Below are 25,854 nucleotides of genomic sequence, written 5' to 3'. Positions count from 1 at the left end.
TCATCTTTGAATTTAGATACTAATTATTCTGATTAATCAGTGTTTTCCATTGCTTTCTCATCTAGGATATGTATGAATTAAGTCAAATATAATTAATCTAGTTTTGAGACTTTACACAATACCTTTTGACATATGCAGGTACACTTGATACAAAAGCAGTTTTCAGAATTCACTGTTTCCAGTAAGTAGACTATGTACCATGTGATATGCTTGATAACATCTTCCAGATTCAAGGACTATAATTGTACCAGAGTTGGCTCCCTGGACGTCCTTAAAATTCTTGGAAAGTGGGCACCTGGGTGGCTCAGTGGGTTAAAGCCTCTGCCTTCAGCTCAGGTCATGATCTCAGGGTCCTGGGATCGAGCTCCTCATCAGGCTCTCTGCTCAGCAGGGAGCCTGCTTCCTCCTCTCTCTCTGCCTGCCTCTCTGCCTACTTGTGATCTGTCTCTGCCAAAGAAATGAATAAAAATCTTAAAAAAAAAAAAATCTTGGAAAGCAAAGGTTGTTGGCACATAGGAGTTTAGAGAGAAAAGAGTATCTATACCAAACCTCTCTGTGCTTGATGAGCAGCTGAGCCTGGGCAGTGAAGGGACAAGCCCAAAGTCTACCCCTCAGGTTCAGAAGACTCTGAGCTGCAGATGTGGGTAGCATGCCTTGCCCTGTTCCTGAGATGAAAACTAACAAGTACCTTAGCTTCTTCACTCTAAAATTATACTTCCATGCCTCATAGGGAAGATGTGTCTAATGAGTCAACCTTAAAACAACTTCATTTACTTAGAGAAAGAAAGAATTATGTGCCAATGAAACAGATAGCAAAAAAATGGTGGCTAAGCCCTTTCCTGTGAGTGTTTTGCTAGCCACTAGCTAATGATATATTGTCTCAAGCCTCAGTTTCCTCATTAGAGAAATGACACTAAAATTAATGCCTAGTTATTAATGCCTAGTTTTTCTAGCATTTACCAGCTATGAAAATAAATGCCACGTAAATAAGTAAAAACACAAACCAAGCATGTCATTGACCATTTACAGACTTAGATTATTACATATAAAACTCTTCCATATTTTTGTTATTCCATGTAAAAAAATAGACTATTCCATGTGAATTTTTATGTCTATTCCATTTATGTTCAAACAAGTTTCTCCAGAGGCAAAAAAAAAAGGGGGGGAGGGGGCATTAGCTACGTGGATACACATACTTGCATATGTACATATACAGAAGGAGAGACTTTTCAACTTGACCTAAAATGTTGGACAGTTTTTTTTATGTGAAATGTTTTAGCTGAACATCAAGTTTTATAGATAAATATCTTGCACGTTTTATAAATATATATGATAATTTTATTTAATTATCATTACTAGTGGTTATCCTGATTCTACTAGCCTCACTTTGCATATTTAGTCAAAACCTCTCTGAAACATGATATATCAAAAAAGAAATCATGGGGTCCCACTACTGTGAGAGTAATAGTTGCTGGGGTGCCTCAATTCTGATGATTTTCATCACTCTTCATCTCAGTAAGTAAGCCACACTCTGCCTGGGTATTAGCAGCTGAATTGTGCCCCGCCCCAGATTCACATGCAGAGGCTTTATACCCGGTATAGTCATATATTTGGAGTCATGTATTTGGAGATGGGGCTTTTAAGGAGATAATTAAGGTGAAATCCGTTTGTAAGGGTAGAGCCCTAACCCAGTAAGACAGATGCCCCTAGAACAGAAAGAGACATGAAGGGATCTGAGTAGACAAAAGAAAGGCCATGTGGGGACACAGAGAGAAGGCAACCGTCTGGAAGCCAAGGAGACAGGCCACAGGAGATCAGTACCTTGATGTGGAACTTCCAGCTTCCACAATGATGAGAAAATACATTTCCGTTGCATAAGCCATCCAGTCTTTGGTATCTTGTTATGGAGCCCAGGCTGACTAACACACTAGGTGACCATAAAATCCAAACCCTTTTATGACCCCTGATCCTTCCAGCTTCCTCTGTTTTCACTTCCACTAACACACTCTCTAAGCTCCGTGAGAACTCGGTTCCTAACAGCTGATTTTCTTCCCACATTCATCTCTCTACGGCTATTCATGAGATAAGTCCAATTGGTCGGCAACTTGTACAACCACCAGGTGACAACACATGCAAGCAGAAAATAAGGGAGGAAACTACAACCCTCTTTGTAAAAACCTCTCACCGTTCTCCTTACCCGATTGCCTCGCTTAATGTTTTACTCCTGCCACACCTGCCTGCCAAGACCCCAAAGCTGAATTGATAGGACTGTCTCATTTCTCCACTCAAACACCCATTCCGACACCTATTCCAGCTGAAAAAACTCAAACAAGTTTAATTTGGTATCGCCACAGATTCCTGCTGCCTCTGTTTCTGTTCAATTTCCTTTCCCATTTTCCTCAATCTCAAACATTTCACTTCCTCCTCCAAACTCCCTTAAGTGTCATCATTGTCTGCAGGCTTCAGCAAAAGACTCTGCTTCTGGCTTCCCTGGGAAGCCCGGGGCCTCTAGATTTGCTTTCCCTATCCCCTCTGAAGGGCCAAACTTCTCCATTTGTTCCGCATGCTAGAAGGTATGTTTCTTTTTTAAAAAAATTTAATTTCTTTTCGGGGCGCCTGGGTGGCTCAGTGGGTTAAAGCCTCTGCCTTTGGCTCAGGTCATGATCCCGGGGTCCTGGGATCGAGCCCCGCATCAGGCTCTCTCCTCTGCAGAGAGCCTGCTTCCTCCTCTCTCTCTGCCTGCCTCTCTGCCTACTTGTGATCTCTGTCTGTCAAATAAATAAATAAAATCTTTAAAAAAAATTTAATTTCTTTTCAGTGTAACAGAATCCATTGTTTATGCACCGCACCCAGTGCTCCATGCAATCCGTGCCCTCCATAACACCCACCACCTGGTTCCCCCAACCTCCCACCCCCCGCCCCTTCAAAACCCTCAGATTGTTTTTCAGAGTCCACAGTCTCTCATGGTTCATCTCTCCCTCCAAATTCCCTCAACTCCCTTCTTAGAGGGTATGTTTCTGAGTTATTCCCCTCCTTTCTTGCAAACTTGTAAACTATCTTGGTCTTATCCTGCCTCAAATAAGCGTTTTTATTCCCCATTCATAAAACAAACAAGCAAAACCAAACAACAACAAACGCCTCAACCCTGCCACTACTTCCAGCAACCATTCCCATTCTTTCCTTTCCTACACAGGCAGGTTCTGCAGCAAACAGCTGCGTCTGAACCTCTGATTCCCATCCCACATTCACTGCACCTTCCACTACAACTTGGCCTCAGCACTCCCATGCTCCTAAGCAGCGGTCAGCAAACTTTTTCTGTAAAGACCCAGATGGTAAATATTTTTGGTTTTGCAGACCGAACGGTTTGTGTGGCAACTACTCGGCTTTGTTGTTACAGCATGAAAACTGACACATGATACATAAGCAAATGATATTAGATACATTCCAATAAAACTTTTTATCACTGAAATCTGAATGTAATATAATGTCAGTGGAGAGCAAAATAGTATTGTACTTTGGATTATTTTTTAAGCAACTGAAAATACAAAAACATTGTTACCGTATCAACCACGCACAAACAGGTGGCGGGCCCGCATTGGCCCGCAGGCAGTCTTAAAACTCATGTACTAAACCTGTTCTTTCCAGCATTACCAATCATCTCCGTATTACATTCAAACCAGTGGGTATTTATACAATCCTAAACTCAGTAGACTTCTTCCCTGAATTGTCCTCTAGACCACTTCTTCTTTTTAAAGCTCTTCTCTTCCCCATATTTTGTAACACTGCTCTATGTTTTATTTTTCTCCTGTCTGGACATTTTTTTCTGTTTTCCTTCCCGGTCCCCTCTACTCCAGCTACCCCTTAAATGTCAGTGTCCCCAGGTCCCCAGGCTCACACGTCACCTCCTTTTTCTGTACATCATGCATGTTCTCATTGGGGGACCTCATCCGCAGCCTTGGCCTCAACATACCCATGTCTTCCCAGTGTGCCAGCCCATCTGTGATCCTTGATTTCCCTCTGAGCCCCCCACACAGACATGACAGACATTTCTCTTCAAAGATCCCAGAAGCATTCAAATGTATCTTTATATATCTATATCTATAAAGTATCTATATATCTCTATCTATATATATATAAAGTATTTTCCACCCATGAACAAACAACTCTTCATCCATTTTTCAGGACTAAAAAACAAAGCACAAATTGTTCTACCTAGAGGTTTCCATATTTTCTCTTTCCCTCCCTCTCACTCTCTCTCTCTCCACATACACAGACCCACACACACAACTCACTCACTCACCAGGACTACTAAGTCTATCTCCTTAATTGTTCTTCTATCCGTTAACCATCTCTAGCTCCACCTTAGTGGAGGTCCTGATGGTTTCTGTCCTGGAGTACTATGCTAGACAGCCACATGGGTTATTCTTTATTTCCCATCATCCTCCCATTTCAAGATACTTTCTCTACCCTTCTCTATGCCCCAAGAGACCAACCTATAATTACTGCAACTTCCAGCGTCCCTGCTCTCTGGCTTCCCATTGGGTTCATTCCCCCATAATAGGCATAGGGTGTTAAGAGCTTCCTGCTCTTGTGGTCCCCTGGGTGCTTTACCATCCTTAGCCCTGTCTGTACCCTGTAAATAGTCCTTCGGTAATCTCTCTTCAGTTAAGCCCTTTGAAAGTGTCATCTGCTTCTTGCTAACTGAAATACAAACTAACTGGCGTTCCTAGTTCCAATCCATCCCCACCCATTCCATGCTACCACTGGACTAATACAACTGAGTCACAAATCTGATTATAGTTCCTCAGTGACCTGCAGTGGTTCTCAAGTTCAAGTCCATATCCCAAGTCCATATCCGTCGATGCAGTCTTACCTTCTACACTGCTCTTTCCTCCCATAAACCAAAAACTAATTGCTGTCTCTCCAACAAGCCACGCTTTCCATTCCTCTTTTTCTTTCCATTCTTTTTTCCTAATGGAACTCTTCACTTTCTCTCTTTAGCTCACTAACTCCTACTTCAAAATTCAGCTCAAATGTCTCCTCTTGTAGAGTCTTCCAGTCTCGTTTAGATGCTCACCAATGTATTATATACCTGTTGTATTTTTATCAGACTTCAGCAGTAATTGTGGATTAATGTTGTCTCCCCACCGGTATAAGACATTTTGAGGGCAAGGAACATGACTTATTTTGTTGATCCTAGCTACAAAGCAGAGAACCTTTGGTACTCCTCATCCTTGTTCTTAACCACAAATTAGAAAGAGTCCTCTTTTTTCTCTGTCCTTTCTGCTCACTGTGAGGAATGTTCCTAAATATCCTAAATATGCTTAGTATTATTCTTCATAATGGCAAAATGATCATGAGTCTCTCACCCCAGACTGGAGTCTGAGAGCTACTAGTAAAAGGATGTCTCTGGAGGTCATATTCTCTGCAGCTATTCCTTCTCTTGGAACAGATAGCTTGGCTCCTCCAAAGCACGTGGCTGAGGACAGAGTCCGAGAAGACCAGGAACACATTCGCAACAGAGCTGAGCAGGCCAGACATACACTAGTAACATATTTCCCGGTTCCCAGCCTTGGGAATTTTACAGAGTATTAGTTTGCATGTGTATTTACTTGAGAGTCAAGTTCTTAAGAGAAAGTAGTCACGAGACTCTTGAGAAGACCCTGATTCAGTCACCCCCGTCATCATCTTAGTCCTTCTCCGCACTCTGAAGTTTAAGAGAACGAGATGAAAAGAGAGATAAAGGCCGATGGACAAACTGACAGAGAAAGAGAGAGAAGAAGGTTGACACTCACTAGTGATGTGATAGTATCATTTCCTGAATGACCGATCTACTTGCTAAAATGTTCCCCTTTTTATAAGGAGAGCCCTTGCCCCTACATCAGAAGTTACCCCAGTCAGCAGGGATGGTTGCACAGGTGGTGCAGGGACTCTGACCGTCGAGTCCATCGCTTTCACTCAGTCCCTGGAAGATCCTCACCCCCTGAAATCTTGCACGTGGTTTTGGTCTGTAAATCACCATGGTAATGAGCACTACATAAATAACTCATAGAGTTCAATAGAAAGAAAAAAACTAACAATGAACATGAATAATGAGGAAGTAAGGGCTTTGTGCACTAGTTCCAATTAAACTGCTCACAATAAACAAACACACTTACGCTTTCTTGAATCTGTGGGTGCTGGCTTTCTTTGCCTAGAGAGAATAAAGACCAAATAAGTAATAGAGAGGAAACTGGATTTATTGATTCAAATATAGTTTAAAAATAGGAAAGGTGGCTTGAACAGTAACAGGGGAAATGAGAGCCAGTCACGCAGTGATACTGTGTACCTTCAATCAAAACAAGCTAAAGAAAAACAGATTTTTAAAAAAAAATTTTTTTAAAGAAAAAAAAAGTCTCCCAACAGGTTAGAGTTAAATATAAAAGTATTGACTAAAGTGGAGCTGAACATGCATAAGAAACAGTTAACAATGCTTTGTAAGTTCAGCCATGACAGCATCCATGTAGGAAAAGTCTGCCTTTCAATATTTTGGCAATAGCTTGATAAGGAGCCAACAGGAGTTTTCACACAGCACCTTAAAAGCCTGTCTTATCCTTGGGGTTTCTTCAGCCAATGAAAGTTTGTCATGATGATGTAATGCTCCTGAGTTGTGTTTCAGCACCGAGTATGTGGTCACCGGATATCATGCCTGAGATATAGGTAAGTTTCTGGATCAAATCTTTCTTTCCAGCCTGTTCCCCTGCTTAAACTAATTTCAGCAGAGATCATTTGTTTCTCATCTAGTTTACTATCTCTGAACCATTTTTTTAAATGTGGGCTAGGGTTATTATAGAATTGTAAAGACAGCTGGTAAACAAAATGATGGGATCTAAGAGTCAATTTTCCTCTGTGATTAGTATGAAGGCTTTTACTCCCCAGCAATTTATCATCACCTCAGAGGGGAAGAGCAGCGATCAGGGTTATGCTTTATTTGTTAAGGGAGTTCTAGTCCTTTAACAAACAAGTTTCACTAGAAAGACATTTTCAGGGAGATGGAAAGATTTCTTTTTAAGGAATTTGATTTATATTATTAAGTGAGCCCCACTGAACTGTAAGCAGGGAACAAAGTTTCAATGTTTATTCTAAATAGGGAATATATAGAGATTCTGCCTCCACAGAGGTTAAACCCTACAAGAGAGATAGAGAGACAGCATGCTCTTTGTTTTCTGTTTTTAATTAAATCAAAAACAATTTACAAAGAAAAAAAAACCTAAAAATTGGATGATCTTTAGTGGCCTATAGTTATATGAAGTTCAATAGAAAAATAAATAAATATGAATTAATAAGCTAATTCTGATACATGGATGTGCAGACGCTTTTATATGTAAGAACCATTTTTAAATTTGGAGTATTTTGAAAATTGGAGCAAGGTAACCAGCACAACCAATGGCTATGTACCTCTTTCTTTTCTGTCCATGATACCCTCTGCAAATGTGGAGATTTTTAAGGCGCTCTTATTGATTCCAGTCAAACTGTGTATATTCAAGCAACTTGAGTCACAGAAAACAATTATGCAGATAATATAAGAATTTTTGAAAAATCAAGAATGCTACTGGGAAAAGAGAATGAGTCAGGGGGAGGGGACTGCAGGGAAGGGAGGAGTTTAACAACATGTTACCAGTAACACTGATTGAATTATCCAATTAGTCATCTTTCCCTTTCCTTCTGATCATATAGATATAGACTCTGAGAAGAGCATCTCAGTTAAGAGTGGGGAATAAAATTATCTTCAGCAATGAGGAAAAACAGAAAATATTAGGTGTTACAGACTTTCTAACAGGAGAAATATGTTTTTCTTCTTTTGTAGAACTTGGTATCTGATGGGTGTTGATGCATGTATCTTTTACTAAAAACTTTTCAACTTTCTAACTTAAAAACTACTCTGCTCTGCCCTCGGCTGAGTTCCTACACTATGCATCACTTTCCACTGCATCTTCATTTACTTTGCTTCCAAAGAGTGAGGTCATCTCTCTACCATACTTCCTAAATGGTTAATAGATGCTCACCCCTTGCATAAAATTATCCTCCTCTTTTTTGTTCCACAGCTAATTCATTTTTCTCTAAAGCGTTTGGTACTACAAAGTAAACCTTGTAGAAATTCTTTAAAATGTATCAGTCAGCATAATATAAACATTACTCACTTTCCTTTTTTAGCCATAATTTTCCATAACATTGCTTTGGTGCAGTGCTTGGTACCAACACTTGGGACTTAGATAAATCTCCCTATTTCTGTAGCATTCTATGCTTTGTTTCTTGCACCATAAATTCTGCACAGGGAGCCAACACGGTTATAAGAAGGGGTAAAAGTCCTGTGCTAGAATCGAATGATTGAATGAGAGGTGCTCTAGAATAACAGATGGAAAGAGAAAACGAAGAAAGGGAAACAGTATGAATAAGGTAGAGAATGATGAGAATGACAGGAGGGATGACCTAGTTTCTGATACAGGATGCCTTTGGCTTTGGGGCCTTGGTCTGTGCTGAAATCCTGGGCCTTTATCACAGAGCTTTGGTGTAGCACGTTGTAGCTCATTAAGCTTGGGTTCCCAATTCTCACAGCACCCAGCTGGAAGCAGAAAGGACATACGTGTCGATTAAAGCACAACTCATTAGTCTGCCAGCCAGGACTTCGGAGAGGCCTAGAAGGAATCCGCTTGGGGTTCTGCTTGATCTAGGAAACCTCTTTGATCCTTACTCTATGATGCAACTATGCAGAAAAATTCAGGAATTTTTAAAATTCTTTTTTTACGAGGAAGATACTGCTTAAGGAAGAACCTCAGGGCATGATCTGACCACAGATGGGGACCAATAATGCACCTTTGTGATTTATTCTGTGGACAGAGCAGGCCTTGGAAAAGACAATCCAGGGTAGATCTCTTTGTATGCATAAGGTCAGAAGGTTACAGTCCAATTCCAGCTGAAGGTTATATCAGCCTGAAAGACAGCCTAGAGGATTTGTAAGTTCATGAAGTCTGGTAACCCAGAAAATAAGATTCTGGTAACCCAGAAAATAAAGTTTCTATCCCTAAAGAGCTTTCAGTTTTCTTTGATTTGGTAAGTCTTAAAGAATACTACTCTGATCGATTAAGCACAGAGAAGTAGAAGTCTGTGGTAAAAAGAGGATGGCCACACACCCCCGTGTGCCAAAGATAGTTTCAGTATATGCCCTTTATCTTGATATAATTATCCATAACACTTCTGTTCGTTTTCAGAAGTTCCTGGTTTGTCACTCATAAACGATGAACCATTGAAAGAATTTAAATGTGAGCTAAAGGAGGATCGTTAATCCAGGCCAGAAATTCTGAGGCCCCGACCCGAGGCAGTGGTCATGGTGATAGGGAGGAGCAAACACTGTCCATTTCCCCTTCTAGAAGAGGTACCCCCACCTCCTCTGGGAGAGTTTCTCCCCTCCCTTTGTGAGGTGTCTCTGTGTGTCAGTCAGCCAAGGGCCCTCACAGGCCACAGGATGGGCATGGCCAATGAGGACATGGACACTCTCCTGGAACTTCGTGCCTCAGGCAGAATGATGAAATGAGAGAAGGGGAAGCAGTTGAGCAGGGACAATCCCAGTAAGCAGGTCCTACTCCAGAGACCTCCCCCCCCAAACCCCCCCCCCCAAAAAAAAACCCAGCCCCTGTCATCTCTGGGTCAGCTCTGCAGCCTTCCTTTCAGTGTGTGAGTTCCCCAGTAGACTTCCCACAAACATCTTTTTGGTTTACATCTGCCAGAGTTCCGGTTCTGCCACGCTCACAAGAAGCCCCACGCAGGTAACAATTGTCAGTGTGCTCCAGGTCCATATGGAGGAAAAGCAAGGCCATAACACTCACCAACGAGCACTTTTCTTTTCATGCTGTGTCTGAGCCATGATTTTTGTAAGGCAACTTCCTACTGTCTTCTCCCTCTACCCCTTCCATATAGTTCGTCAGATGCCGTATCTACTTCGCAGCTAATTTTCCAAACATCAAGCATGAATATATCCACAGCAGTGGAGTTTGCTTGGTTCAAAGACAATTCTTGGTGTTGGATTTGAAGGTCTGGCTTCTGTGGCCAAGAGTCCAGGATTTGTTCCTTGACTCTTGTGGTGGTTCTAGTACTACACAGGGGTGAGGGCAGAGCGGGGGAAGGGTGGAGGATGCAAATGTCTAAGACTTAAAACAAAACAAAACAAAACCGAAACAGACTCCACAAACAGACCTTTTCTGGGAGGTTACTTGTCAATGGACTGAGCGCCCGTGTGAAACCCGAAGTGTTTATTTTGGTATTGTTCTCCTTTAAACCGCTCGAGGCACTTCGTGTTGTCCCTGCGGTTGTAACACAGCTAGAAGGTGCTGAGCAGGGACCCAGCCCGGGCTGCACACGCTGGCTTCAGGTGGGGGGCAGGGGAGAGGGGGCAAAGGGAAAACTGGGGAGGGCAAGACCATACCCTCCAATTGGCTGGATTTTGATGCAGCATATACTCCAAGGTCCTGAAATATGGTCTGCAGGAAGTCTCCACAGATGCACTCTGCTGCAGTTCTTGAAAGGCAGGAACAAATTTAAACTGGGTTTTGTAAAAACAAATGACATCATTCCTGCATACTCTGAAAAGCTGCAGCCCCAATGGAACATTTTCCCATTTTCCCCTTTGCTCTTTATGTGTCTGACTGCGGGGCTTCAGGTTTTTATGCTGCATGTTTAACTGGCTAAATCTTGCAGGGAATAACCTTTCATCACTTGCCTCTAAAAATAATAAAATCCAAGAAGAAAATATAGAGGCATGTAAAAGTTCATTTAAACTCACGTTTAATCTCCATGTGGCTGTTATCTAGAGATGTGACAGCACATGGGAAGAATTCTAGTGATTTGAAAGAAACAATAACAAAATGCTGTATTGGGGACTGTCATCATGGAAATTATGGCACTGATTTATTTTGGGTGGCCTTCACTGTACAGTGTTCGGCAGTGGTGGTGGGGAAGACGAGGATTTCCATTTAGGGATTTTTCTGGGTTTGCATTGTTAGCTGCAAATGTAATCAGGGATCTGTTGTAGTTAAGATGGTCAGTGAAGAACTATATTGAAATGCTGTTTTAGATGTGCTGTTCTTTGATATAGAATTCCACAAAATAGAAAAAATACGCGAATCTGAAAGGTTTTTGTTGTTTTTTTTTTTTAATGCAGCAGATCTAGCTGACTTTCAAAATGTTGTGTAAGAAGCTAGACACCTGAAAATGCAATATTGAATCTTGGACAGATCAAAATATGATGGAAGTTTTCTCATCAAGAAAACATTTGTTTAATCACTGTCCTTAATCAAAGGATGGCCCAGGAAGTTCTCTATTTGTCAGTGTCCGTCCTGTATGAGCATCTGGACAGACACATACACAGTGACAGCCCACCAAGGCTCAAAGCCTACCTGGTTTTCTCAGTCCCATCCCTGAATCCCAGACCTAACTATTCACCTTCCTAAAACCAGTTTCCACACCTAATTCTAGAAACTGCTTTTCTTTATTGACTGGACTATGAAAATCTTCTCAGTTTAATTTTCTTCAACATTGTTATTAGATGACAAACAAAAGTGAATTTCAAACCACAAGGATGAATTTTATATGAAAAACTATATCAGATACCTTCTGAACTGACATATATACCTAAAACCATACACCCTTAAAATTCTCAGTGACATATTCAGGAAACAGAGGCAAGATGATGCCTGCCTTTCTTTCTGAAATGAAAGCAGTGCGGAGATGACCTTAAAGAGAAATGAAGAAACAAGTTCATATGCCCATCCTTGACTTCCCCCCTAAACATTAATTTTACATTTCTGGTTCTGCAAAGTTCCTTTGACCTTCAAACCCTAGAGGTCATCTTTGAAAACCCCACTTCTGTTCATCCCATTATGAATTAAATACTGGCTACTGCTTAGACCCAAAGAAAGTCATATGCCAGCAATTATGAACAATATCTAAAATAAATATATATTTACTGGTTAAGAAATGCAAGGCATTGGATTAAGTAAACATGTCTTTGTTATCAAGGATGAGACCATTGGTTTATTTTCATTGCCCTTCTCTTCAAAATTGCCCTCTCATTCTGAGAGAAAATTTTTAAAAATATTTTTCTAGATGATTTTCTCCATTCTCTTATCTGAAATTGTTTCCACTTGGAAAAGATGCCCAACTAGATCTTCTTATGGAACTAAACATGATTTTCTCTTGCTATAACCCCTTTTTTCCATTAGAAACACTTTTTATATGTGAGAAGCCTGCTTTATCCTTCCCAGTTTGAGAAAAGAGGAGAGAACTTCCCAGCACCTCCTTCTGAACTTCTAGCTCTCTTCTTTTTTCTTACTTTGTCTTTTACCTCCCGGAACTGTTGGAGCTGAGGAAAAAGAAATAGAAGCTTGGGGTTGGAGTGGTTGCTTGAACCCTCCCTTGAATCTTAAAAAAAATTTTTTTAAATTTTTAAGTAGAAAAGAGGAAAACTACATAACGATTTCTAAATTCTACTCATTCTGCTTGAATTCTTCCCATGGCATGCACACGTTGAATGATTTACACCAAAACTGTCTATGGAATTTTCTTTCAAAAAATACCTTACAGGCACTTAAAACTTCAAGTTTAATTAAAAAAAAAAAAAAAAAAGGTGGGGAAGGGGAGTATTAAGAGATGTAAAGAAATCTAAATTCAATTATCTTTTGCTGATAATTGCTGTGTAACCTAAGACAAGTTTATATTATTGTAAAAATGCAATGGAAATTCTACCATTTATTAAATTTGTCCAAAATTTGGTAGAAACAAATCCCATAATAATTGTATATATCCACTCCAATTTATACAGCAAGCAAATAAAAAGGAGTTGTGAAACACATGCATGGGATACAAGGACAGAAACTCACAGCAAACCATGAGCCCAATTGCTCTTGCTCAGAACTTTCTGATGGCTTCCCATTTCTTTTAAAGAAAGCCCAGAATTGCAGAGGTCAAGGTTCTGCACTCTGCTCCTTCCAGCCTGACCACAACTTTTCCCCCTCACCTCACTTGCTCAATTTCAGCTACACTAAACTCCTCACTGTTTATTAGACAATCCAAACATATGTCAACTTAAGAATCTTCGCAGACACAAATTCCTGTGCCTGGGACAATGTCCCTCTAGATGGACATGTGCTAGCTCCTGTGTTTCCTTCAGAGCTCTGCTCAAAGGCCATGGTTTCAGGGAGACTTTCCCTGACCACAGTGTATAAAATAGCAGCCTCCTCTATCATTCATCAGTACTTGCTACTTCCAATATCCTTGATCCCCTGTAGCCCTCTTTACTTTTTTCAGAGCGCATATAAACATCTGACATTCTCTGTATTTTTTTTTTTTATTTGTTTATTGTCTGCCTTTCCCCACTGGAAGGAAAACTCCATTAGGGCATGGCCTGGGCTTTGTTGCCCAGGGTCTACAACAATACCCATCACAAAGGGGCTCAGCAAATATGTGTTGAATAAATGAATGAAGAATTAATGAATGTCTGGTTTTTAAAAAATCCTAACATAATTCCCTATCTTTAAGACCTCTTTATTTTTATGTCTTCACAGAAAAATTATTCTCTTTGTTCCCAAATCCTACATCACGGAAGTTGAAATTAGATGTATTTAACATTAAAATATAAACCCAAAGTTTTTTTTATTTGAAAATTGTACATTAATATCAGTGACCCTCTTTCAAATATAATCCTCTTCTGTTCTTTCATTATTTTACATACTGCCTTCTCTCTTCTGCCCTTGCTTAAAAATTAATGAAAATAGTAGTACTCACTGGTTTCTCCAGTGACCCCTTGCACAGTAATTTCCTTAGTTGGTTCAAATCTGTGTTTCTTTTGGCTCCAGCACAGAAAGTTCTCTCACACCTTCTCTTCATTCTTAATATTTTCCCCACTCTTGTCCATGTCCCTGGAGCCCTTGAAACCATGAACTTCAATAATTTTTTGAATTTTTCTAATTTCTGCTTGCAATGCTCTTACCCTTACCCATTGCACTGCCATATCCTTCCCTCCTAGAACTCTGTTCTGTGAGGTTACTCCAACTATAATCTTTAGGCAAATACAGTGGACTGAGTGGACCCTTATGAAAGTGAATTCTCATGAAACAATGAGCAAAGGAATCCCTGACTTGGGTGAGTCATGTAAGAGATGTGCTTTGAAACAAGCTGGCTCATTACCTTCCTTAACAATAATGGGTTGCAAAACAGAAGTATGTTAAATACTGAGCTAAAGGATAACCTGTTTTTTCCTGTGCTTCTGCATTCTTAATGGTTTTTTACTGTTGTGCATAAAACTCCTTTTTTATAGAGCTCTAAACTTTAAAAGAATTTAGGACATTATATTTTCCATCTTCTACAATTTCACAAACTACCACTTGCTGGTAAAATCCTGCCATGCTAGCTTCTCTTCTTTTCCCTATTCCTAATTCCCATGTGGGTCTGAAATCTGAACATAAGCTTTGCTGTCCAATAGAACTTTCTGCAATGATGGAAATGTCTTAGAACCACACTGTTCGAAACAGTAACCACTAGCCCCATGTGGCCATTGAGAGTTTGAAACCTGACTAATGCAATAGAGGAACTGAAGCGTTAATTTTCAGAAGGGTATCATTAATGAAGATAAATCTCCCCCCAACAAAAATGGAGAGTAGATAAACTCCATCTATATCTCCGTGTAGTCTACATCTATATCCAAATCTCATATCCTTATCTTCTCTTGGTCACACACTTTATTATTCCCAGTGTTTTTCAGGAAAATTTCCTAGAAAAGTAAAACTGGAAAAGTACTTTGACAGTCAACTCTCAGGTATCTGTAGTGAGAGAGTCATGTTTATCAATATTACAATGAAACTAGGGCTTTGTATTAAGAATCTTGGTTTAGAATCTTGTACAGTGACTCTGCTACTACAATAGTTGAATTATACTTAATTTTGTTACTTTTACCCACACTGCACGGTACTTTTAGGTCATGATTTCCAGATTGTAAGATTCAGAATAGAAAGAGAAAGTGACCTAGAGATTTTGGTAACCTAAATTCTGAAATATCAGTGTTTCATAACATAGAATCTAAATACTCCCATTTCTGTCAATGCACTATTACCTGTGATTAAAACTGAACACTGTTCTTAGTAAAACTGTGGGGAAAAGATGAAATTTCAGGCTGCTCCATATGACTTCACTCAACTTAAAATGTGTTTATGATACTATATAAAATTCCTTTGATTCTTAAATTTTTCAATCTTTGTAATTATAGAAATCTCTCTATATCATGAGCATTACCAAAGTTTAACTTGTCTTTGCTTCTAAGTTACCGAAACTTATCTTTGTATGTATATAATGGACTCCTCCCTTTAATCTTTTTTTTAATTTGAGTACAGTTGGCACACAATGTTACATTAGTTCCAGGTATCCCTTTTAGTAATTTAACAAGTTTATACATCATGCCATTGTCACAACAAGTGTAGCTACATCTGTCACCATATAATGCTATTACAATATCATCTACTGTATTTCCTATGCTATGCCTTTCATTCTTTTGTCTTATTCATTCCATAACTGGAAGCCATATCTCCCGCCCCCTCTTCACCCATTTTGTCCAATCCCCTGCCACTTTGGCAACCATCAGTTTGTTCTCTGAATTTATAGGTCTGATTCTGCTTTTCGTTGGTTTATTCGTTTGTAGTTTGGGGTTTTTTTTTGTTTTCTTTGGGTTTTTTTGGATTTTATTTATTTATTTGTTAGAGAGAGAGAGGGAGAGAGAGAGAGAGCATGCAAGCACAAGCAGACAGAGAGGCAGGCAGAGGCAGAGGGAGAGGCAGGCTCCCCGCCGAGCAAGGAGCCCGATGTGGGACTCGATCCCAGGACACTGGGATCATGACCTGAGCCGAAGGCAGCTGCTTAACCAACCGAGCCACCCAGGTGTCCCTTTTTGTTTTTTTTTTTTTAACTCCACTTACGAGTGGCATCATGTGACACTTGTCTTTCTCAGTCTAACTTATTTCACTTAGCATAACACCCTCTAGGTCCATCCATGTTGTCTCAGTTGACACAATCTCATCCTTTTAATGGCCATATAATATTCCTGTGTGTGTGTGTGTGTGTGTGTGTGTGTGTGTACCACAGTTTCCTTAGCATTCACCTATTGATGGACACTTAGGTTACTTCCATGTCTAGGCTATTGTAACTAACACAGCAATAAACATAGGGGTGCCTATATTTTTTTTTTGAATTAACGTTTTCATTTTCTTTCAGTAAATACCCAATTGTATGACTCCTTTTTTATTACTCTCTAGACACCATGCCTTCACAGAGTTGCTCTAATGGTGCCACATCAGTGAGTAGGATGTTAACCTATAGCCAGACAAAATATTTCAAAACCTAGGGGAAAAAACACTTACCCACAGCTCCATAGGGTTTATTCTGCAGAACACTATTTTTGAGATATTCCCTGACCTGAACAAAACAAATCGAAAAGACAGAAACTTCATTATACCAGGAAAATTAGAATACACATTGACATATTAAAGATTCTGAGAAGTCCAGTAGCAAAGAAACCTATTGGTTGTTTTTTTAGATTCAGTGTTTCCTCGTGAATTTGGCCTTAGAACACTTTATTTTCTCACCTGACATCTCTGAATAGCCCATAAAACTAATGTTCCAGAGAATACACTTTGAGAAATCCTGTCTCAGCATTAGGATACCCCTGGTATCGATTTCTTGATATTCTGTTTCCAGATATTCTGGTGTATTCCAGGTCTAGATACATTCACCATATTCAGAAACCTTCTTGATTCTATAGACTCTTGATTTGAGAGGGCTTCCTGGAGAGGTAGATAGATGATAGGTAGATATAAATAGATAAAGAGTCCCCAATGAGAACTCCTCTAACAGTTTGTAGTTGCTTTGCCAAGAGGCTTCTAACATATTTGGAATCACAATTGCTCAAGTCAGAAATTTGTCATTAATTGCAGACGCAATTAGCTCTATGATGATTCCTTGTAAGTAAGCTGTTGTAGACAAGATTTCCCCCACTGAAAATACCTGGAGGGTCTGTTACAAATAGCAGTTCCCAGGACCAGATAACACACAGTAGTTTGCATGATTTGCCTTAGTTTTAGCTTGATTTCTTGGAGACTACAGGAATGAACTCTCCTACATGACTCAGTTAAGGAAATTATCTGTGTAAGGATTGCCCATGAAACTGCTATGAGGTAAAAATGAAAAATATCTCTAAAAGTCAGAAAAGCATCATTTAAATAGTCTTCCCTCAGGAACAACATGACTTAGTGGCTTTTTCCAAACAAATAATAAGTAAAAAGGAAAGGATTTACATGATGTCCAGATTTCAGAATTCTACAGTTCTGAGATAGGCTTTATCTACCTACTAACTACTCTCTCCAAACCACTTTAATATGTGAGTCTCACAGAGAGTGCCTTTATCCGCTTCACAGATTCTTCTCTAGTAAGGATCCCTAGCCGTGCTTTTAATCTATATTTAAGAAATTGAAGCCTGGCTATGGCAGTGGATCACATGAGATAGTACTGTATAAAAAATGAACTTTGGAGTCAGAAACACATAGGTTCACAAATTCTGACTCTAACAGCCATCAACTGTATGACCACTGGAGGCTATTTAACTTTTCTGAATGTCATTTTCTCCATCCGTGAAATGGGTGATTTGGCACCTACAACAAAAGATAGTTGGGGGAATCGAATGAGATAGTGGATGTAAAGCATTTAGAACAGAGCCTTGAAAATAGTAAAATGTATCCAAGAATGGGGACTATTATTCTAAGCTGTTATTTTTGTCTAGGAAAACTTTCTGAATTATTTTTTCTCTATATATAGCCTCTAGAATATAACATTCAAACATCCATTTTTTTTAAGCTTCATATCCCATGGATTCTATTCCTTTATTCAACAAATGCTCTGGTCACTAAGGATCAGGAAATAAGACAAAGTCCTGAACTGTGGTACAAATCATAGCAGCACATCACAGCAAGTATGAGAGAGGCGTGATCACAGTGGTGTAGGAAGACAAGAAGGGCGTAGAAAACTCTGCCCAAGTGTGGGTTGGTCTTTTTAGGGAAGAAAGCAGAGGATTTATGCCCTGAAAAACCAAGGGAATTTGCCTGGTGGTGGAGAATGTGCAGGGTCTTCCAAGAGATGTATCGGGAATTGACATGTCCAGTGGGTCTAGATGTCCGTATGTGGCTTTAGGATAAGGGAAGACCAAAAAAAAAAAAAAAAAACACAACAAGGTTCAAGGGTATCTATATAAGATGTTGGAGAAGGCAGAATTGGTCAGACTAGAAAGAAAGGGGAGAAAAAAGTAATTAAGTTATTACACATCTACTATGGTTGACATTGTACCAGATGCTTTATCTATACCTTGGCATCTAAATCAAATGACAACACTCTGAGATATGTAGTATTATCTCTGGTGTGCAGGTGAGGAAAGAGTGGCTTTCAGAAGTTAAATGAGTTGCCCAAAGTTATATAAAAAGAAATTGAAGGAACTTGGCTTCCAGCCCAGGTTTGTCAGATGACAAGAGTCCATGCCAACCTCTATTTTAAACAAGGGGAACCAGCAGGGGTCTTCAATCAAGGAAGAAATCTCATCAAAAAAATTTTTTTTGAAAAGAAAGTATGGTGACAGAATATAAAATGATGGGCTGGAGGGAGATAAGTCTGGGGATTGGGAGATAAATTCAAGGTTATCACAGCTTTGAGGGAGAAAGATGAGCAAAGACCCTGAGATCCAGCCCATGTGCAGGTGGAGACAGAAACAGTTCTTAGAGAGCCTCAGAGAGGTTTGGATAACAATTGGATGTGAGTATACCTCAGAATAAAATCTCCAAACCCAGACATGATAGAATGTATGTGGGGGAGAAGTGTGGGCTTCATTAAAACTGATTAAAATGCTTTACGTTAATTTGGCAGAGCAGAACCAAACACGTGGCTTTGTGTCATCTAAACCTGTGCTGCTCAGAGTATGGCCCACGACCAGCACCTAGATGTACCCAGGAAATAACAAATTTCACGCCCCACCCAGGACATTCTGAAACAATCTACATTTAATGAGATCTCTAGGTCAAAGAAAAACTACCATAGGAAAACTAAAATTGTGGGTAATAGAGGAGGAAGGGGTCAGAGAGGAGAGGCAATTTTCTGTAATCTATAATTTTTATAATCTATAATTTCTCAAAAACATTCTGGCTAGCAATGATTTAATTTCATATTACTTTTATTATGTTAAGAAGTTTCTAGAAGAGGGGTGCCTATGTGGCTCAGAGGGTTAAAGCCTCTGCCTTCGGCTCAGGTCACGATCCCAGGGTCCTGGGATTGAGCCCCACATGGCATCAGGCTCAGCAGGGAGCCTGCTTCCCCCTCTCTGCCTGCCTCTCTGCCTACTTGTGATCTCTATATGTCGAATAAGTAAATAAAATCTTAAAAAAAAAAAAAAGTTTCTAGAAGAAGCAGCAACAGGTGCTGACATAACCAAGATGTAAAAGGCAGATGCTCCTTCAAATTTGGTGTTTTATAAAAGACTGCCAAATCCAAGCTGTAACCGAATGATTAAGTAGCATTTGATCTGCTCATTTGGAATGTCTGCAGGGCTAATGCTTACATAAGCTCTATGCTGTCTCACAATGTCCTTCAGTTACCAGGAAAGTAGAAATCCAAAAGAGAGTCTACTTTATCATCATGATTGCCTGAGAAGGGGACAGAACAGAAAGATATTGAAGTATTTTCTGAGCATTCAATTTGTTCATTCAATACATATGTGAACTAATGTGTGTGTAGGTATGTAAGGTCTTGAACACTGTCCTGAATTTACTATTCTGCTTTCTAATTTCTGTTGATCCAAAGTCCCAAGATTGGACCCAATAATTCATGAGAATCAGAGCCAAAACAAGTACGTTCATAGGAGTTTCTAGGGGAAAAACAATGATAGACTCGGAAGGGTCTAAAACTCTCCACCTGAGATTTGACCTCAAAACTCTTCTAGACCACTGGCCCAGTGATTTATACCAGACTCACCCCCCCTTACCCTTCACTTCCTCTACCTTAATGAGCATTGGCCCCCTTTGCATAAAGAACACCAGGGCTATATATTCTCATTGTCTTATAATTTGATCCTTTAGATGTGATGGGGAAATTGAAATACTTCTTCTTGGCTCAATAGGATAATGTATGCATCTTAAATTGTGTTATGAGGCAGGCAGTGGTGTTCAGATCCCCTCTCTGGTCAGAACACCCACATTCCTGTGATGGCAGTGTCCTGAAGAACTCATGGTTCCCATTGCTGTTTTCATCATCATCATTTTTCATTAACTAAGAGTTTGAGACCCTGCCATGCCCAGACACTGTACTAGGCTCTGGGGGCACAGAGGGGAACAAAGCCACTGCTCACATGAACCTGACATTCAAGTGAGCTAAATAGATAATGAGCAAATAAAAAATACAACCATAAAGTAACATCTAGTAGTGATAAGTGACAATGAAAAAACATAATATGATATACTGGGAAAGAGCCATAGGGATGCTGTTAAGTCAGATTTCTCCTGGGAGGTGAGATCTGGGTCAAGAGGTAGACCTGAGAACAGTTCCAGGCAAGAGGACCTGCAAAGACCAGGCCTTTTGGGCAGAAGCCCATTAGGAATGTTTGGGCAGTGGCAAGGTCAACACAGCTGAGGCAGAGTGAGAATGAGGAAGAGGAAAAGGAAATAGTCAGCCGGATGCCAGACCGTGCAGGTCGTCAAGGGACCTCGAGGGTCACAATAAGTTCACAACCTCACACAAACAAATCTTTCATTTACTGAGACAGGCACTACACTAATAAAACATACACATTACTCAGTCTGATCCTTACAATAATCCTGCATATGGCTGTCATCATTATCCCTCAAGAAGACTGAGATTTGGAGAGATTAATTAGTACGACCAAGGTCACACGGCTATGAACTGTTGGAGCTGGGATTTGAACCCAGCTCTGTCTGACACCAGAGGCCATCCTACTTTTCATAATGCTGTTATTATAGATAATTGGAATGAAAATTTACTTGCAGCTTCTTGGCGGAAATACTGTTGCAGTTCAAGTATATTGCTATGGCTCTAGGTCCCTCTAACTTTAGTAGAAGGGTGGAATTATAATCTCCAGTCTTCACCACAATCAAATGTTATTTGGGGTCATATTTTTCATGCTCTTGACACTGTAAGATTTTCATTGAATGTTCAAAGGTTCACAATAATTTTATATAAGAATTGAAGGTATAAAATAAATCAAATTTTTATACCATCTGGCTAAGCCCACATTAGACTGAGCAGATAATAAACCATGCTACACAGCAGCAAAAACATTTCCACTTCAAAAATATTTCATGGGGGGGCACCTGGGTGGCTCAGTGGGTTGGGGCCTCTGCCTTTGGCTCAGGTCATGATCCCAGGGTCCTGGGATCAAGCCCCACATTGGGCTCTCTGCTCTGCAGGGAGCCTGCTTCCTCCTCTCTCTCTCTCTCTCTCTCTCTCTCTCTCTCTGCCTGCCTCTCTGCCTACTTGTGATCTCTATCTGTCAAATAAATAAAATCTTAAAAAACAAAACAAAACAAAAACAATATTTCATGGGGCCCCTGGGTGGCTCAGTGGGTTAAGTCTCTGTCTTCAGCTCAGGTCATGATCTCAGAGTCCTAAGATCCACCCTCGTTGGGCTCTCTGCTCAGCGGGGAGCCTTCTCCCCACGTTCTATTCTCTCTGCCTGCCTCTCTGCCTACTTGTTATCTCTGTCTGTCAAATAAATAAATAAAATCTTTAAAAAAATTTTTTTTTTCATGTTAGCTCCTGAATTTGAGGTATGGATGTTCAAAATATTTGGTACTTTCTACTTCTTCCTAATTTACATCATCTTTGCTAATTTGAGTACCTGCTTTTCCAAAAGTATGTCACAATACACATGTCCCCTCACAGAGGTCTGTTCCATACACACCCATCCTTTCTCATCCCATCCTTCTGCCTAAGAACCCTTTCTAGTCTCTGACTACCCATGAAAATCTGGCTGTTTCTTTCCAACTGTACATTCTGCTTCACCAACTGACCATAGATGGCTAGATTCTGTCCTCTAAGCCTTGGAGGACCTGACTTTGCCCACTCACCTCCTTAGATAAGAACACCAGCACTTGGTTCTTGCCCCCCCTCCCCTCCAAACCACCAACCACACTAGTCTCTCCTCCTGACCAGACTGTTTCTTACACTATCTTCAGTGGGTTCAATAATTCCTAACTCATGCACAACTGATTTATCTGTCATCTTCGCTACAAGGTAGTATCGTTTTCAAATCTGTTTGCAGGAGTTCCCTCAGAAAAGCTCTAGAATCTGAGAAGTCTGAGGCACACACTTTAATGACATGAAACCCTAATTTAAAAAGTAAAATCTACTTAGGACAAAAATAAACCAAGTAACTTTTCTTTCCTCTAATGCCTTGTGTCTTACAAACGGGTACATTTTAGAGCTAGCTCTTTTTAAGAAAGTTCTGCTCACTGGGGCACTAAGTTTTCTAATAAATGGAATAATTCTGTTTTCCAGTAAGCCATTGATGACAATATTAAGCTTAGTGTAATTGTTGTAGGAACACTTTAATAAAAGTTCTGCTCAGGTGGGTATTTTTTTAAACAAAAATCAGACTTTTATTATGCTGCTTTTACACCGCAAATGGACCTATTATCGGAGGGCATGTAAGTCAGCTCTGAACTATCACAGGCTTTTTTTTATTATTTGTTTTCAGGATAACAGTGTTTAAAATTCTCTCCAACAATTTGGTGGATTAATGTATGCTCCAACAATTTGTTGAACTGCAGGAGCTGAAAAATTCTGGGCTTGTAAAGAAACTGCAGTGTCTAAAACTCTCCAGAAGCACTCAGAATGACAGGGCTCTTGACCAATAAAATGTGAGATTCAAGGAACACATTGTCACGACTCAGCAAATAATAAGGAGCAGGTATAAGTATGACATCACTGAAAAACCTTCTCATTGGCGGTCCCGCTTTGTGCTGGCTACTGTTCTATTTGTGGAAGCAGCAGCCTTATTCAAATTAACCTTTTCATGCAGAGGGGAGGAGGAAGGTGGTGAGTAATACACTGCAGTCTTTTCCCTGAAGGTGATGTGCTCTCAAATTCGCTTTACATTGCCTTTGAGCAGGCAAAATAAAAATAAATTCAGCTGTGGCAGTGTTTCACAGGGATAATAGCTGCTTGAATTAGATCAGGTCAGTGAAAAGGAATGGAATAGAAGCTGTTGCAGAGTTAAAACAAATTTCCGAATTTTCCCTTTGCTTTTATTCCCACCCACAGTCCCCCCCCCCCCGCCCCCCGCCCCACCACCCTGTTATTATTTCTCCATGCCTCATTCTTGGACTCAGTTGCTGTATAGATCAGACTCAGTATCCCTCCAATCAGCCATTGGAGGGAGGGGTTTCTTTGAACACTAACACCTCCTCCCTGTGCCATAGGGGTCTTGCAGACAGGTCAGATTAACGGATGGTTTTCTGGCATTGTACGAATACTCAGGAGTCTGAAGCTGATGAGATAATTTAATCACATTTACTGTAGTCTGTGAGGAACTGTCATTCTCTATCCTGTTGCTGTTATATAATAGAGGGCCTCCAGCCATATCAATGATACACAGGACAGCCCACGCATTTTTAACTCTTAGTCCTCGGCTTTAACTCAGGAGCGCTCCAATGGAGGGGGCATTTCACCGATCTATTCCCGTTCTAGGGCTGGCTCCTGGTACTTCACACAACTGTGCTTAAATATAGTGCTTCCGGTCTTTGGCCTTATGTGATTTTATGTCTTCAAACTTCAGTCTCTGTCTTGTCATCGGCAAAGATCATTCAGGATATAAACCATGTAAAATTTTGAATCTGGCTTAAAGAAATTAGCTTTAGTCGTTTTTTCGCTTCCACTATTTATATTTTATTCCCTTCCCTCGTCACCCCTTCCTTCCCACCTCAGAATGCCTCTACTTGCCAAAGACAAAAAAAAAAAAAAAAAGTGGCAGAAGTCTACAGAAAACTCACCGTCAGCCTATGATCTCCACCACGATACGGGGTGTCCTACTCTGTTTGGGCTCCTATAATAAAATACCACAGACTGGGGGACTTATAAACAACAGACATTTTAGGCACCTGGGTGGCTCAGTGGATTAAAGCCTCTGCCTTTGGCCTCAGGTCATGATCCCAGGGTCCAGGAATCAAGCCCATCAGGACTTTCTGCTCTGCGGGGAGCCTGCTTCCCCCCCCCCCTCGCTCTTTCTCTGCCTGCCTCTCTGAGTACTTGGGATCTCTGTCTGTCAAATAAAGAAATAAATTTTTTTAAAAACCTTATAAACAACAGACATTTACTTTGCACAGTTGTGGAAGCTAGAAGTCTGAGACCAGGGTGAGGTGAGCGTCCTTTTCAGGTGCAGATTTCTCCTGGTATCCTCACAGGAGGGAAGGGACTAGGGCTCTCTGCAGCGTCTTTCATAAAGGCACGAATCCTAACTACCAGGGCTCCACCCTCACGACTTAATTCCCTTTCACAAAAACCTCCCAATACCGTCAACTCCGGGGATTGGGATTTCAGCATATGAATTTGGAGGGAACATAAACATCAGACCCTGTCAGGAGGTCAGGGTTTTCGGTCAGAGAAAGGTCTGTCCATGCAAAGAGCTAGCTGTCTCCGCTCCAAACCCAGGACTCCCTGCTGCACCACCACTTGGTGTCCTTAAAGAGGCGTCAACCTCTGAGATCTTAGTGGCTCCCCAGTTACTCCACTAAGAATACCAGTAACCCTGTCAGCAAACGTTCATGACAATGTCACCCAGATGACCCTACATGGTGCTTTCCCATTTGGTCTCTTTCCACGTGCCTTGCCTCTCCATCTTAGAGTTCTCTTTTAATACATTTCTCCGGGTGTTGTAGCAGTTCCTGGGTTCTGACCAAAACGATACGGATTCAGAAAATAGTGGCTTGTGTGAGGAAGGTTAAGGGCACTAGGTTTGTATCACGACTGAATAAATAATGCAGGAGGAGGTGGAACACGGAGGAACTCCGGGATGCTGGTTGGCGGCGGGGAGCAGGTGTGTGCTGGGGAGAGGAGCGAAACCCAGGCGGGGAGGACCGGGGCCTAGGCCGCCGGCGTCCATGCCACGCTCACGACCCGGCCCTGCCCTGCCCAAACCCTGCGGGTTCTCCGCCGTAATCACCCCACTGCTCAGCTCGTTCATGGCTAGCTGCCGACGTCCCAGGAACCAGGTGTCTGGCGCGGGTTTTAGCACAGCTCTCTGTATGTCGTTGAAACCCACCAGTCTGGCGTGCCCAGCTTTCCATATTTTGACTTGTTGCAATTTTCCCTACCTAAGCACAGACCTTCCTTTGAAATGAGACCTTTCCGTGGCCTACCTTGGCAAACGGGATCTTGGAGAGGAGCTCAGAGGTTGCTGGCTTGACCTGGCGCACCGGGCACTTTCAGCTCATTATGCCTGAATGCCGCATTGTTCCCGCGCTGAAGGAAGTTTTAGAAAATGACTTTCAGATGTTAGAGTCCCATTCTGGTGCTGTCTAACCACCACCACCCCGCCCCGCCCCACCTCTTGCCGTTTATTATCTCGTAAAACTCATCATCTTTGTTTGGCTCTGGACAAAAATGTAAAATAGCATTGTAGATGAGAGGGACTGATACCAATTTGAAATGCTTCAGCTTAAGACCACTACCAAAATAATGTAATCATTGCCCTTCCACTGTACTTACCTTTTTTAGTTTGTCAGTTTGCCTCTT

At 40.8% G+C, this 25,854-nt stretch overlaps 1 protein-coding gene across 1 annotated transcript in view; it reads left to right on the top strand.

The window, feature by feature from the left end:
• The first annotated feature begins 6,665 nt into the window (after window positions 1-6,665).
• KLF12 (Kruppel like factor 12) overlaps window positions 6,666-25,854 on the top strand; it is a 612,181-nt gene continuing 592,992 nt past the window's right edge. Inside the window, exon 1 of the mRNA XM_044249872.1 lies at window positions 6,666-6,699. The gene's annotated coding sequence lies outside the window, so the exon portion shown is untranslated. The remainder of the gene's footprint in view (window positions 6,700-25,854) is intronic.

Source organism: Neovison vison, chromosome 5 (genome assembly GCF_020171115.1).
Source record: "Neovison vison isolate M4711 chromosome 5, ASM_NN_V1, whole genome shotgun sequence".
Classification (NCBI taxonomy): domain Eukaryota; kingdom Metazoa; phylum Chordata; class Mammalia; order Carnivora; family Mustelidae; genus Neogale; species Neogale vison.
This window is presented reverse-complemented; position numbering and strand designations above follow the sequence as displayed.